This window comes from Marmota monax, unplaced genomic scaffold (genome assembly GCF_021218885.2).
Source record: "Marmota monax isolate L192 unplaced genomic scaffold, Marmota_monax_Labrador192_F-V1.1 WCK01_AAM20220418_F8-fsc00198, whole genome shotgun sequence".
Classification (NCBI taxonomy): domain Eukaryota; kingdom Metazoa; phylum Chordata; class Mammalia; order Rodentia; family Sciuridae; genus Marmota; species Marmota monax.
This window is the reverse complement of record NW_026693558.1, coordinates 1,247,935-1,264,240: the sequence shown is the minus strand read 5'-3', so window position 1 is coordinate 1,264,240 and position 16,306 is coordinate 1,247,935. Positions and strand designations below refer to the sequence as shown.

The 16,306-nt window shown below is 35.0% G+C and overlaps 1 long non-coding RNA gene across 1 annotated transcript in view; it reads right to left on the bottom strand.

Annotated features, from left to right (window-relative positions):
- LOC131424697 (uncharacterized) overlaps positions 1–16,306 on the bottom strand; it is a 110,268-nt gene that overhangs the window by 76,829 nt on the left and 17,133 nt on the right. Inside the window, exon 2 of the long non-coding RNA XR_009228125.1 lies at positions 11,143–11,337. This is a non-coding gene — a long non-coding RNA (uncharacterized LOC131424697). The remainder of the gene's footprint in view (positions 1–11,142; positions 11,338–16,306) is intronic.

The window sequence follows — 16,306 nt, the reverse complement described above, 5'->3', positions numbered from 1 at the left end:
CATCCTCAGTCAGGCTGTGCTGAATTTTGACCATTGTCATTTGTCTGATTTCCTGGAAGGGAAAAGAGAGTAGATCTTCAAGGGGTGAGGGCAGGCTTTTGCTCACTGCTGAGAGTTCCACACGATCTTCAGGCTAAGTGGAGTCATTATGTTCTACCAGATTAATTCTGAAAGCCCAGAAGACTTAAAGAGTGAAATGTTTACAATATTTGCATCTACTCAGATATTCCCAGACGAATCCTCAAAATTCTAAGCCTTTCCTCTCTGGAGCATGACATTGGATCAGAAGAACAACCAGGATACAGTTTAGGCTTCCTGAAGCTCCAACACTCTTATAATCCTGATTCTGGTCCTCCTCTGTCTATCCACCAGTTACAAGACACCTACTTCCCGTAAATACTGCATGCTAGTTTTCCCATTTTACCTTTAATTGATTATTAATCACCATGAGCCTAATCAGTTTGCCTGTTTTACCTTTAATTGGTTATTAATCACCATGAGCCTAACTCAGTGATGCTCAGCAACAACTTTACAATTCCCAAGTCACTATCATTACAATTTCCTTTACTTCTCCAGCACCAGAGATGCTACAACTGCCAGTATGTCTCCTTCCACCAATATCTCAACCTACTTTACCATAGTGATAGTTTTAACTGTCCACATTCTACCTAGAAGTAGTAGTAGGGTCTTCACTACCATTCAGCCTAGGAAATGATTCTTCTCTTATGATCTGTTCCCTACAATCACTTCTGGTACCATCTTCCAGTGGGTTTTCCAGAAAGCAACTCTAAAAACAGAAAACTGCATGCAGAAGGTATTTTGAAGAATGTTCTTAGATGACACATCTGTCCAGAAGTAAAAAAAAAAAAAAAAACAAAAAGAAGAAGAAGCTGGTCCACATAAGGCTACAACTGATCTTCAAGAGATTCTATGATTCTACAGAACTGGAGTGGCTATTCAGATTATACCAAAGTTAAACAAGATGGACAAGCCTATGGCTTCCTATGGAAGCCAACCACTGGTTGTAGGTCACCCCTTGGGAGGACGTGCAATTTTGAGTGAGACAGTTCTCTGCTGCTTAGGGCAATTCCCAGTGAAGGAAGTAGCTTCAGGCCATTAGCAGCTGTTATTTTGGTGGGGTGAGGGTGAGGGGTTAGGAAGTAGGGGGAGATTGGATACATCAGCCCAAGGAGGAGATTTGGTTAGAGCACCACAGTATACACTACACATATATCATGTTATCTATACCACAGCTGCGTTCAACCAAGAATTTTGATCTTGATTACTCTCCCTGCCTCCAGAAGGTCTGTCCATTTTATTATTTGTTTGTTTGTTTGATTTGGTATGAGGATTGAATCCAGGGGCACTTAACCACTAAGACATTTCCCCAACCCTTTTTTAAAAATATTTTATTTTATTTTATTTTGAAACAGGATCTTGCTAAGTTGCTTAGGGTCTTGCTAAGTTTCTGAGGCTGGCTTTGACCTCGAAGTCCTCAGGCTTCAGCCTCCCAAACCTCTGGGATTACTGGTGTGCGCCACAGTGCCCAGTCAGTACGGTCTCTTTTCCATGAGTTACAGAAAAGGATTTGAACCTCCTAAAGATTAAACTCTTGCCTCAAGTTGATTAGTGAGTAACAGAGACAGCAGGATCAGGCGGCAATTTGAACAGGTCACTCTGAGTATTCAAGAAATGGTGGAGCCACGGTCTTTAGTGACGGGTTTCAAACTACATGTGGGAAGTCTCTAGAAGAGCTCTCGTATGTGGAATCCATACATTTCATGAAGCTCACTGTCATCGAAACACTGGTAGAATTATGGCATAATCTGTCAGACACCTGAAAAATTGTTTCTGGTTGTTTTTAAGGGAAGCAACTCAGGCCAAGCCACTTAATCCATCCTTCCAGAAGGGCCCATACTGGTTACTGTCTAGAACTTTCCACTGGTCATCTTCTGTCAGTATTGATGCTACCTCATGATCTGCAAGGCACCAAAGAGGTATTAAATATCTAGAAGTTTCCAGTCTCAACCCCACTTGTTTTCTTTTATTTTTTCTCGGTGTTGGATGGACTAATTATGATTACTCTCAAAGTTAGTGACCTTAATCTCAGTTCTTACTCTAAGAAAATGTTTTGCAACATTATTTTTCATGCACTTTTGTACAGTGCAGTGTGCTTGGGTAAAGACCTGCATATATCACCACAATACTACCAGATACTCTCCTACAAAGCATATAAAAATGTGAATTAGTCCCATGGTTTGCCAGGGCTCCACCTCCAAATCATTGTGGTAAATTCACTTAGTTGGTGCTAATGAAGCTTGGAACCACTGATTTAATTGCAATGTGAACCAGAGTTAGCCTTATTCTCTTCTATGCTGTACTCTCAAACTGAGGAAGCTTGGTCCCAGATGGAGACCGGGTCGAGGTAGAACAGACCAAACATGTGGATGGACCACAATAAAAATCACAGCTCAAAAACCACCCTTCTGATGGCAGGCCAACTATCTTAACCTCCGCAGGCAAATTAACTCATTGCAAGGAACGATGAGGGTTTAATAATTATTTGTGAAATTAATAGACAAATTCCTTAAATGGAGTAATTGTTCTCTGCATTTCCATGTCTGCCCATGTCTTGTCTATTTCTGTATTGAACTAAAAATTGATGCTGGGCAGAGCTTTCCCTCCTCCTCATCCACTGGCAGGAAACATATCATGTCTCAGCACACCAGGGGATACCCGGTGACCTGCTGGGGAGCGTGAGCTGGAGCAGTTCCTATGACAGCATGTGCCACTTTGCCTTAATAAAAATTACCAAACTGAAAACAGATGACAGCTGCAGATGCTGAGAAACAGACATATATAAACAAACTCCTTTACTTGGTGAGGCTTTTGTCTCTATTCGGTCAGTCTTCTTTCCACCAGTTGGTGTGTGTGTGTGTGTGTGTGTGTGTGTGTTTGTGTATGTGTGTGTGTGCTGTCCATGTGTTAATGAAGACTCCAGGAGGCCCTTGGCCTGATGGTGTGCACAAGGATGCAGCCTGACGGAAAAAGCTCCCTGGGACATTGGCCAGACTTGATTAAATGGCAGGGTGGTCTATTCTAGAAGAATCCACTTCATGCAGGGGGCCTCCTTTGATTATTTCTACTTTTGTCATCAGAGAGAAACACTGGGAATCCTTTCTGTTTTCCTGAATCTTCCTGTATTGTATCAGTTCCCCCTGCTTTATACTCTCTTTTCCTTCAGGACACTCAGTCAGCCAACAGTATTTATTCAAACCTTGTTGTCATTGAATACCACCATTAGATAATTTACACAAAGTACAAAAATATATGCAAGATGATTCCTGCCTTTGAGGGATGTTTAAACAAGTTTAGGAGAAATGTCACATAAGCATGAGGCAACATTTTGTAAAAGTAACAACACACCACAGTGTGAGATGCCATTATAAACTGAATCCAGGGCAAGAAAGCACAGGCAAAAATAGAGATAAGCAAAATTCATAAAAATAGGTGTCCTGAGAGAGACAAGTTCTGAAGACAGCATTATTGAGTTTACCTTCAAATCTTCCTTCTATGTTATTTTTGAAATCTACTTTTCCCACCATCCACCACCAGGCCATAAAGCACTTTGCTCCCATAACATATTTTAATTGACCTTAATATGTCCAGATTTTCTCGCATTCTGCCTCTGTGGTGTATGATTCTATCCCTATATAGAAAATGTCAGATTTTCTTTGCAAAATGCAATTATTTCTGCTAGATTATTAGCTTCCCAAGAACCAGAAATGGTTCCATATTGATTCCCAGAAGAAAAGAGAGGGGCTACACTTACAGACCCAGGTGCAATCTACATAGAAATCATCATGCAATAGCTAAACAGTGTTCAGAAAAGTTATTCAACTATTGTTATTATAATTTAGATAGTTGTTTAATAAATTTTATGTACTTCTTTTTCTAGGTGGGTTTCATCATTCACAGAGAATTATTTGAGTCCTAAATTATAAGAATTGCTTCAAACCACAAACCTGAATCAAGCAGATGTAAAATACATTTGTAATCATTAGCCTTATGCTCAGAATGGGGCAGAGGGAATATAAGATACACTGTTCAAATCTAGATGCACCATCTTTTACCCAAATAGCTTCACCTAGATGGTGAACTAATTAGACAGCAAACAGGAAAGATCACAGGCTGGAAGAACTGATATTTAAATTCACTTCATATTCCATAACTCCTACAACAGAGCAAAAAACACCATCTTCATTTCACCCTGTAAAAAAAATTTTCTCACCTGTTTTTTGGAAAGACATAAGTAAATCCCCCTAGGAGTCCAAGTGGCAAATAAACAAAATCAAGAAGAGCTGATAAACATGCAAGAAGAGACAGAATTTTTTTTTTTTTAACCAGGGATTGAACTCAGGGGCATTCGACCACTGAGCCACACCCCCAGCCCTATTTTGTATTTTATTTAGAGACAGGGTCTCACTGAGTTGCTTAGTGCCTCGCAGTTGCTGAGGCTGATTTCGAACTTGTGATCGTCTGGTCTCCAACTTCCAAGTTGGTGGTATTACAGGCATGTGCCACAGAGCCAAGCAAGATAGAAACCTTTATGAAAAAGAAGCAATCAAGGGGGAATAATTATTTTTTTTTGCTTTTTCCATGTTTTTTACTGGTCCATTATAATTATGCATAATGGTGGGATTTCTTGTTACATTCAGATCTGCATACTACAAAACAATATAATTTGGTCAATATAAAGGGGGAACTAATTCTAACAGAAATCATAATATAGAAGAAAACTAAATAGTTAAATGGTATGTTTCATAATCAGATTAATGAAACAAAATATGTAAAAATTAGATCTAATTCTCTAGAAATTTAATACATGTAAAGATGACTTTGTAAACCAGTAATAGAAAAATGATGTTTAGAAAACAGGTAGCCACTTTAGGTTGAAAAAAAGATACTTGCTTTGCTACTTCATCTTTAATTCAAAATAAAATTTAGGTGAATATTAGATTCAAATATATATATATATATATATATATATATAGAGAGAGAGAGAGAGAGAGAGAGAGAGAGAAAGAGAGAGATATGAAACTGAAAATACATTCAGAGAAGCTATTTTGGAAAACAGTTTAATTTCTCAAAAAATTAAACATAGTTACAATATGACTCAGCAATTCCACTCCTAAGGAGATATCCAAAAGAAAAATATATATCACACAAAGGCTTTCATTAGCATAAGTGTTTGTAACAGTATTAGTCATAATTAGCAAAAAGTAGAAACAACCCTAATGTCCATCAACTGAAGAATGCATTAAGAAATGTGGCACATCCATACAATAGAATATTATTCATCCATGTATAGTGATGAAGTACTGATACATGCTACAACATGGTGAACCTTGGAAGCATTATACTAGTGAAGAGAGTCAGAAAAAAAGGTCATATGGTAAACAATCCATTTATATAAATGTCCAGTATAGGCAAATCATAGAAACAGAAAGTATGTTAGCTGTTTCCAGGGGCTGAGGCAAAGGGATGGAGAGGGACTGGTGATTGGTGCATAGTTTCTTTGAGGAATAATTGAAATGTTCTAGAACCAGATGGTAGTAATGGTTATATAACAATGTGAATAAACTAACAATCACTTTTAAAAAATAGAATGGCTATTCTGCAGAAAAAGCCTACAGAATAGAAGAAAATCTTTCCCACCTGCACTTCAGATACAGTATTAATCTCCAGGATATGTAAAGAACTCAAAAAACAACACCAAAAAAACAAAACAAAGCAACCTCAAATAATCCAATCAATAAATGGGCAAAAGAACTAAACAGGCACTTCACAGAAGAAGAAATACAATCAATCAGCAAATACATGAAAATATATGCAACATCTGTATCAATTGGAGAAATGCAAATTAAAACTACATTGATTTTCATCTCACTCCAGTCAGAATGACAATTATCAAGAATACAAGTCACAATAAATGTTGGTGAGGATAGGGAAAAAGATTCACTTATACATTTCTGGTGCAACCACTATGGAAAGCAGTGTGGCGATTCCTCAGAAGACGTAGAATGGAACCACCATTTGACCCAATTATCCCACTCCTTGGTTTATACCCAAAGGACTTACAATCAGCATACTACAGTGCTGCAACCACATCAATGTTTATAGTAGGTCAATTCACAACAGCTAAACTGTAGAACAAACTCAGGTGTCCTTTGACAGATAAATGGATAAAGCAAATGTGGCATAATCTATATACTGGAATATCATACAGCTGTAAAGAAAATGAGATTATGGCATTTGCTGTTAAATGAATGGAACTAGAGACTATCATACTAAGTGAAATAACCCAATCCAAAAAAAACCCACAAAGGCCAAATGTTCTCTCTGATATGCAGATGCTAACACCCAATAAGGGGAGTGGGATAGAAATCCACTGGATTAGACAAAGGAGAATGAGGGGAAGGGAGGGGAGGTGGGCATAGGACAGACAATAGAATAAATTGAACATAATTTTCCTATATTTATTTATTAATAAATGAACAATGAAACTCCACATCATGTATAACCACAAGAACGGTATCCTAATTAGAACCAATTATACTCCATGTATGTGTGATATGTCAAAATATGTTCTACTGTCGTATATATCTAAAAAGAACAAATAAAAAATAAATTTTAAAAAAGGAATAGAATGGACATAGATCAGACAGGACATTCAAGGGAATTCAAACAAAGCTTTCAACTGAAAAAATAAATATGCATTATATCAAAGTTTGTGGGACATGGCAGTAGTAAGAGACACATTTATGTATTTTAGTAAAAACATTGCTAAGAGGGACATTTATAAGACTAAATTGTTATACCAGAAAAGTTAAGTGTCCCAACAGTATAATCTTAGTTCTCACCAAAGGAGTCAAGAAAAAAAGGAAAATAAACCCAAATCAATGAAAGGAAAAATTAATAAATAATAAGTGCAGAAATCAATGAAATTGAAAACAGAAAATTATGGAGAAAATCAAATAAAAAGCTGATGCTCTAAAATATAAAACAATAAAATGACAAGACACCAGCAAGACAAATGAAAAAGAAAGAAGACACAAATTACCAGTGTCAGTCAGGAATGAAACAGGGGCTATCACTACATCCTTGCAGACACAGAAATATAGGAGAACATTATGATCACATATAAATTTGAAAACTTGAATGGAATGGACCATTTCCTTGAATAGCATAAAAAATCTTTGTATCATTTAATATGAAATAGGTAATTTGAATAGTTCTGCAATTAACATGGAAACTGAATATGTAATTTTAAAGCTCCAGCCCCCAATTGTTGCACTAGACATTTTATCAAACATTTAAAGAACTGACACCAAAAAACAACACAATCTCCTAAAAAAAAATCTATACAATCTCCTCCAGAAACCAATTTCTTTTATGAACTAGTATCATGCTGACACAAAAAATCCCAATGGATAGTATTAAAAAATTTTCAAATCACTACTCCTCAAAAATATGAACGCAAAATTTTTAACAAAATAGTATCAAATAGAATATAGCAATATCTGAAAAGAATTGTACATCATGACCAAGTGGGTTTCTTTAAGAGATATAGGCTTGCTCAGTATTTGAAAATCAATCTGTGTAATCCACCATGTGTACATGAAAAAGAATAAAAAATTTATCAACTATCTATCAACTGCAGAAAAGGCATTTGATCAAATTCAATACATATTTATGATAAAAATAAATAAATAAAAACATTCAAAAAATACCTAGGAATATGGCTGGGGGTATAGCTCAGTGGTAGAGCACCTGCCTTGCATTCATGAGGCCCTGGATTCCATACCCAGTACAAAAAAAAAAAAAATGGCTAAGAACAGAGGGAACCTCCTAAAACTGATAAACTACAAAAATCTATAGCCACTCAAGCTAAATCAGTGAGGAAAAACTGAATTCTCTCCCCCTAAGATTCAGCACAAGGGAATGATATTCACTCTTATTCAACATGGTACTGTAATTCCACTGTATGGATGTGCCACATTTTTAAATACATTCATTAGTTGATGGACATTAGGATTATTTCTACTTTTGGCCCACTATGGATAATACTACTACAGCTACTGAATTAGGCAAGAAAGGTAAATAAAATCATATAGATTTAAATGGAAGAAATAAAATGTCCTTATTTGCAGATGGCATGATTATCCATATACAAGATATTATCTATATGAAAGATATAGATAATCCCAAAAATCTATGCCCCAAATCCTAAAACCTGTAAGGATATGAGATAAATACATAAAAATCTATTTTATTTCTATATATCAGCAATGACCCATAGACACTAGAATTTAGAAAATAATACCATTAATGATCATTCAGAAATTTTCTAATATTAAAGTGTAATCTAAGAGAATGAGTATAGATTTGTACTTTGAAAACTACATCACAAGAATGAAAGAAGTCAAAGATTTAAATAAATATAGAGACATACCATGTTTATTAATTGAAAGAGTCAACATACTAAGAACATGAATTCTCCCCAAATTAATCCAAAGATTCAATGTCACTTCTCTCACAAGTCCTACAAGATTTTTGAATATATAGACAAGATTATTGTACAACTTATGTGGAAAGGCAAAGGAACTAGAATAGCTACATCAATTTTGAAAAAGTATAAGTAACTCTACTCATCTTGAGGATGATTATTTAGCTCTATTAATCAACACTCTGGTCTTAATGGAGTGATACACAATGGACAGAAGAGATCAGTGGAACAGAATACTTTTTTTTTCTTTTTCTTTTTTTTAATTTGTTTTAATTAGTTACACATGACAGTACAATGATCTTGACATATCATACACTTGAATCAGATGGGAACAGAATACTTAACCTAGAAGTAGACTCACACAAATATGCTCTACTGATTTCTTAAAAGGTGCAAATGTAATTCAAAGGAGGAAGGATCACTTTTTCAATAAACTATGTTAGTGTAATTGGACACAAGCAAAATAAATAAATATATAAATAGTCTTATTCTAAACCTCATACACACAAAACAAATTGTTCAAAATGTGTCATAGTGGGAATTAAACTTAAGACATAAAACTATAAAACTTTGGCTGGGGATATGGCTCAAGTGGTAGCGCGCTCGCCTGGCATTCGTGGGGCCCGGGTTCGATCCTCAGCACCACATACAAAGATGCTGTGTCCGCCGAGAACTAAAAAATAAATATTAAAAATTCTCTCTCTCCCTCTCACTCTCTCTAAAAAAAAAAAACTATAAAACTTTTATTTAAAAAAAAAGAAAGTTGTTGTTATCAAGAATGAGGTACAAAATTCTTAGACTTACCATCACAAGCAAGATCTGCCAAAGTAAAAATTGATAAAATTGAACTTCACCACAATTAAATTTTTGTTCTTCAAAGACTGAAAAGAGGGTAAAAATACAATCTTCAGATTGAGTGATAAGAATTACAACTCATATACTAGACAAAGGAATGGCACTTAGAATAAAGAGCTCTCAGAGCTCAGTATTTTTAGAAAAGTGCAATTAGAAAACAATTAAAAGATAGAAACAAATATTTTACCAAACAAGATACACAGATAGCAACATCACTACATTTTCATCAAAATGGCTAAATAAAAAATGATGACAACATCAAATGGGTGCAGACAAAGGAGATCAATCAGAGTTTTCAATCATTCCCTGGCAGGAATGCACAATTGTAACAGTAACTATGGAAAACAGTTTGGCAGTTTCTAAAAATTTAAATATCCACCTACCATATAAACCATCATCAACTGCATTCAAAAATTTATCCTAGAGATATGAAAATCAAAAAAACCTGCACATTAATGTTTATAGAAGCTTCATCTGTAATATCCTAAAATTGGAAAAAAATCCAGAAGTCTTTCAATGAATGAATGATTAGACTGTGCTATATCCATACCATGGAATATTGCTGAGTAATAAAAAGGAACAAATTGTTAACATGCACAAATTGTGAGAATTTTGCTGAGTAAAAGAAGCCAATCTCAAAAGATTTCATACCATATGATTTCATATATATAATATTCTTGAAATGCTATAATTCTAGAAATGAAGAACAGTTTTGTGTTTGCTAGGGTTAAAGCAAAATCTTGAAGCAGGACATTCTGAGGGATCCTTGTGGTGACAGAAACATTCTGTATCTTGACCATACCCCATACAAATATCCTGGTTGAGATGCTGTCATTTGGCGAGATATTACTACCATTAAGGTAAATGGTAAAGGGTTTATGAGATCGTTCTCTATTATTTTTTACAACTACATGTGAATTACAATCATTTAAAATGAAAATTTTAACATAAAAATTGGAAAATCCTTCTAAATATGAAATCAAACACAGAAACCACCAAGGAAAAAGTTGATAGAGTTGACTTCCTAAAATATAAAACAAAACAAAACAAAAAGTCTGCTTGGCAAGTATCATATAAGAATAGAGAAACAAAAACCTGGAAGTAAGTTTTGGCAACAATTACAATTACAAACAATTACAAACTACCTACCTAATATAAATTTCCATTTTAAAACTTCATGAGAATTTCTATTTTGATTGGGATAATGTTATGGTTTGAATATGGTTTGTTCCCTCTGAAACTCAAGTTGAAATTTAATCCCCATTGTCAAGTATTAAGAGGGTGAAAACTTAATCCACTTATAGAATTTAGAGGTGGGACCTTGAAGAGACAACTAGCATTATATAAGGTCATCAACATGGCACCCCATCATTGAATAGGGGTAGCTTCAAAAGAAGAAGAAGAGAGACCAGGACACACAAGCATGTTCCTTGTCACTTGCCACTTAATACCTCCACTGCCTTTGGACTCTGCCAGCAAGAAGGTCATCATCAGATGCTGGCAGCCCCTTGACCTTGGACCAAAACTGTGAATTAAAATAAACCTCTTTTCTTTTTATAATTAAACCAGCCAGTGTTATTGTGTTATTGCAACAGAAAACAGACTATGTAATTTCCCCGACTTCTTTGCATATAGAGGTGGGCATAAGACAAAATCTGGCTCATAAAATATACCTCCATCTTGGAAAGACCCTCTCTTATTAAAATATGAAGTCTTACAGGAAAGGTCCTTCTGCTTTCTTTCCAACTGGAACTTGTCCTCCATGGAGGACCCTGGCCATCTTGTGAGTGGACAAAAGCCACTGGTCAAGATCTAACATGTTCACATCAGGATAGTTGATCTTCCTCAGTCTGCAGAAGAGAAAGAGACCATCCTGAAGTTGTTTCAGTAATCCTGCTGGAGTTGTCTTAGCTCTGGGAAGAAGGAAAGGAAAATCATCAATGAAACATGATGAAATGCAGTAACCAGGCACAAAAGCTATTCCAATTATACTGTGAGCAGAGGTAGCATAGCCTGGTCTCTCCAGACCACAGAGCCACATGAGAGCAAATGCACGACCGTCTCAAACGTGACAGCCAGCCCTGGCTTTTCCCTGACAGCCTCTCCAGGCAATCTGATGCACACACTCTTGACTTCTATTTCTTTCTTGACTTTAACATACCTGGTACATTTCTATATTTTATTACATATAAGCACAGTCTATATATAATGACAAGATTTAAAATATTATATGCATTCCAGGCACCATGGCACATGCTTGTAATCCCAGTGACTGAGGACACTATGGCAGGAGGATCCCAAGTTCAAGGCTAGCCTTGGCAACTTAGTGTGGCCTGTTTCAAATTAAAAAATAAAAAAGGGCTTGGGAGTAGCTCTGTGGTAAAACAGTCCTGGATACAATCCCTAGTATTGAAAAAAAAAGGAAAAAAGAACAGTTTTAAGAAATAATTTTTTTTTTAAATTATTCTCAATCACTCCTTATTCTCTTCTGCTTTGGTTGCCAACTTAATGTAATGGATATCATTATACAAAGGACATGTATGAAGACTTGAATTGGGTGTCAACATACTTTATATACAAACGGAGATACAAAAATTGTGGTATATATGTGTATTAAGAATTGTAATGCAAAAAAACAACAACAAAGTACATGTATAAAGGCATAAATTGGCGTGAATATACTTTATATACAGAGATATGAAAAATTGTGTCTAAATGTGTTATAAGAATTATAAGGCTTTCCACTGCTGTCGTGTAGTTTAAAAATAAAAAATAATAAAATTAAATTAAAATAATAATAAATTTAATTGACCCTCCACGTTCCTTAGCTTGTCTTGGGCTGGTCAAGTGTCTACTCTATCTTGAGGATCCCTAGCACATTTCCCAGGTTTGAAACCTCTGAGGTTTTTTGTTTTGTTTTTTCCTGTGATACTAATGGCTCTGGAAAAAGAAATATACATGTGTGTGTTTTCTGTGTTTTATTTTCTGTTTCTCTCCTGTCTGTGTTCTTTCTTATCCTCTTAACACCTATGTAACAATCAGCTTTTCTTTAATTTTCCTGTTTATCGTCAGGGTCCTCTCGAAAAAGACCATAGTCTGTAGCGGGTAGCTCTGCCCTAGACCCACTGCTGGTCCTGTCCCTGCTCTCCCAGCACCCTGAGCTCTGATCTCCGCAGAGCCTCCCACGTGGCATGGAGAAGGCTGGTTACTCATTCACACACACACCACCCGCAGTCCATTTTCATGTTCGTGATAAAGAGATTTGACATTTCTAAAATCATAGCTAATAACAGAAACTCAATTATTTTTCATTCAATAGGACATAATAGACTTTTTAAATGGAAAAGTGAAAAGGCATATGTATAGATTTAAACCTGGAAATAAATTAGATATATCTGGGGCTGGAGCTGGAACTCCAGAGTGGCAGAGTGCTTGCCTAGCATGTATGGGGCACTTAGTTCAATTCGTAGCACCACATAAAAATAAATAAAATAAAGGCATGTTGTCCATCTTCAACTACAAAAAATAAAGAGAGAGAGAGAGAGAGGAATGGATGGATGGATCGGATATATTATTTTAAAAAGAGAACTAACCTGATAAAGTACATTCAGAAATTTTTCAGCAGGGTCAAAATAAAGTGTTTCCCCTGAACTATTTTCTGGTAAAATTTCTGAACACTTTGTATTTCAAATAGTCTCTTTGTTTTGGCATAGCAAAAGAAATACCAGGCAATAGCAGATCTCTTTCTGAAGTGGGCTGAGTCCCAAAGGGTCACTTTCAGATTTTAAGAAACAGGCTTAAGTATAATTTAGATATTTTCAATCCTTGTTATTAATACCATAATATTTCCTTCCTCCTTTAATTATCTGATTTTACTATATTGTAATCCTAGATGATTTTTATAAAATGAAAGCTAACATATAGTCATACATATGCTTTCTTCATCATTCCTGTGAATTTCTACTCTCTTTGGAATTTAAGGTAAACTATGTTAAACATGATTCACATTAAAGAATTCACTTATAGTTAACTCTTTAGAAAAGTTAAAAAGTCAAAATAAGAAATACCTATAAATAAAAATAAATCTACAGCATTAGTGTGAACTACTGATTTAAAAACAAGTCTATTTAAATGGAAGAGTCAATGCCAGCTCCAAGAATTAGACACACATATAATAACCCCATCATATCTTATCTAAAATCCATGTGGCCATATGTATTTCAAAATTCAGGATGTAAGAAAGGTAACAGTCCATCTGCTGCATATTATATAACTCACAAACAGAGTCTAGCACAGTCCTTATAATCAAACACTTCAGTATTTTTGAGATGAAAGCCACAAATATTCATGCTCAATATAGTAAATAAAAATATAAATATAATTACATCTGTTCAAGTCAGGTTTTCTGCCAATCTTTTTCAGGTCAGCTTAAGTTTTATCAAATAAAGTAGAGGAGCTGGAGTTGTGGCTCATGGGGCCAGAGTTGTGGTTCAGTGGCAGAGCGCTTGCCTAGCATGCATGAAGCACTGAGTTCAATCACTGACACCACATAAAAATAAACAAATAAAATAAATGTATTGTGTCCATCTACAACTAAAAAAAAAAAAAGTAGGGAGAGAAATTAGTTTTCTAAGCTCTTTGTGTTTCAGAATTGTGGCCTTAGGGATTATTGACCCAATACATTGCCACAAACAATAATTTTGTCTTCAAACTCTTCATGTAATTAACTTACTTAGTAATTCTATATTTTATATTATTTTTATAGGATATATTATGTATTGTGAGTTTAAAGGTATTATTTTGGTACCTGTTTTCTTGCTTGCTTGATTTTAGAGATCTTCAAGGAGAGAATACTACATTCTTCACACTTCATTCGAATCACACACTACATTCAAATCACACTTTCAGTCTGGCTATATAAAGTAACCTTGCTAAAGAAATAATCATTCTTGATCTTAAACAACTTGTGATGTTTTGTAAGTAGGTATTTTTACCAGATTAAAATTTTGTTAAGTAGGTAAAAATCAGCAAAAGGCAGACTCAAGTTTACAATCTGTAACACAAAGAAGTAGCCATAATTCAGGGATGATTTAGCAACTCCCCTATTATTTGTTTTAGAGAAGAGGGGTTCCATACCCCCATATTCACCATTCTCAAGTTGGACATGACCACAACTATAATTATCACCAGCTCTCCTAAGATGTATTGACTCTTCCAACATAAATGAATTTTTAAATTCCCTTTCTTTCTTTAAGGTTGTGATGCATGCACCTCATTTTATTTTTGTTAGCATTATATTTATAGCTTATTCATCATGGTAGATACGTGTTATAAATATTTCAGATTCTGACATTTAAAAAACAGTGTTGTTTTCAAGTAGAATGACTCAGGGCTTGAACAGGAGAATAAGCTAAAAATATGAATCCAGAGAGTTTTCTCTCCTTCTAGAATAAAGGTTGCCAAAAACTTTTGGAAAATAACCTTCCGTTGCTTTAAAATTATCAGAAATAAGGCTAAGACTAGTATGGTTTTGAAAAATTATTTATTCAATACAACAAATTTCTAACAATGTTATCACCACTTGAGAGATTGAATTTTATGACATACTTACAGAAAGTACAATTTCAAGTTAGCAGAGAATATAGAATTCGCCCCTTCACTGCACCGATAAGAGAACAGCAGAATAATGAAGATGGAGAACTCTCCTCAGGAACAAAGGTGAGATCACCAACTCTGGGACTAGGGCTCTCTGTGTGCCATGTTTGATCTTCTATTACCTTAGGTATGTTCACCTTACATTCCCATTAGAACCACTGCAATCTGATCCTGAGAACTGTATATTATTCTTCCTTGTCATTTCTCCTACAACACCCCGTATGCAATAGATTCTTATTCTTTATGTGTGGAGCTATAATTATTCCAATTAGATCCTGAGATGACCACTAATCAGTCTTTCATTAGGATTTTAACCTATGATATTCAAGATTTTGCTGTAATTTTCCAGTCATGTGCATGAACTTTTCAAAGACTCTCAATCCTGGCAAAGACTACCAGCTGCATGTCCTTAGGCACAATGATATGAAAATAAGAACTCAATGAATAGATAACAACACTTATGTCAAGAGAAAATTATTGATTTTACTCTCACATTATACCTTTCCAATGAGGTGATAAGATCAAGTACTTAGACAATTTTGGGAAATCTATTCAATATAAAACCTCAAATGTAAGGCAAAACTTATTCTAGAAAAAGAGATAGGGGTGGAGAGTCCCTTTTGCTGTATTTGATATAAACGCCACACTTAACTCTAAGTGCAGGATATTATTTTCAGACTTGCTACCACAATATTGTGTTCTATAAGAAAGAAAGGATGGAGAATAATTCATTTAAGCCTTCTAACTCCATGTTTGTAACATGAGGACAATCCCTGCAACTAGTTTGAAATGATCATGATGTCACCATTAAGAATTCACTGGGCCTTGAAATGCCAGAAACAACATATCCTGTGTTTTTTTTTCTATTTTCCAGTCCCAAGTTTAGCTTAATATTGAATGCCAGAAATATGAGTGTTACTAAGCATTCTTCCTTGCCTGTGGACAGAGAAGTAGATCTTGAACTGTGACAACATCTAAGAAAGAAAACATTACCTTCTAGAATGACACATCATTCCACAAACTACTTCACCATTTTAAGTAAAGAACTCTTGTCATTATTTTTTAAAAATCTTTTTATTTTGATAAAATTTCAAATACACAGAAAAGTTATACAAATAAGTAGGACATGGAACTTCCATATATCCTTTGCCCAGGGTAATTGTTTCTGTATTTCCCCATTTGTTATCTTTTATTCTTTCAGCCTCTTGTAAGTTGCAGACATCACTT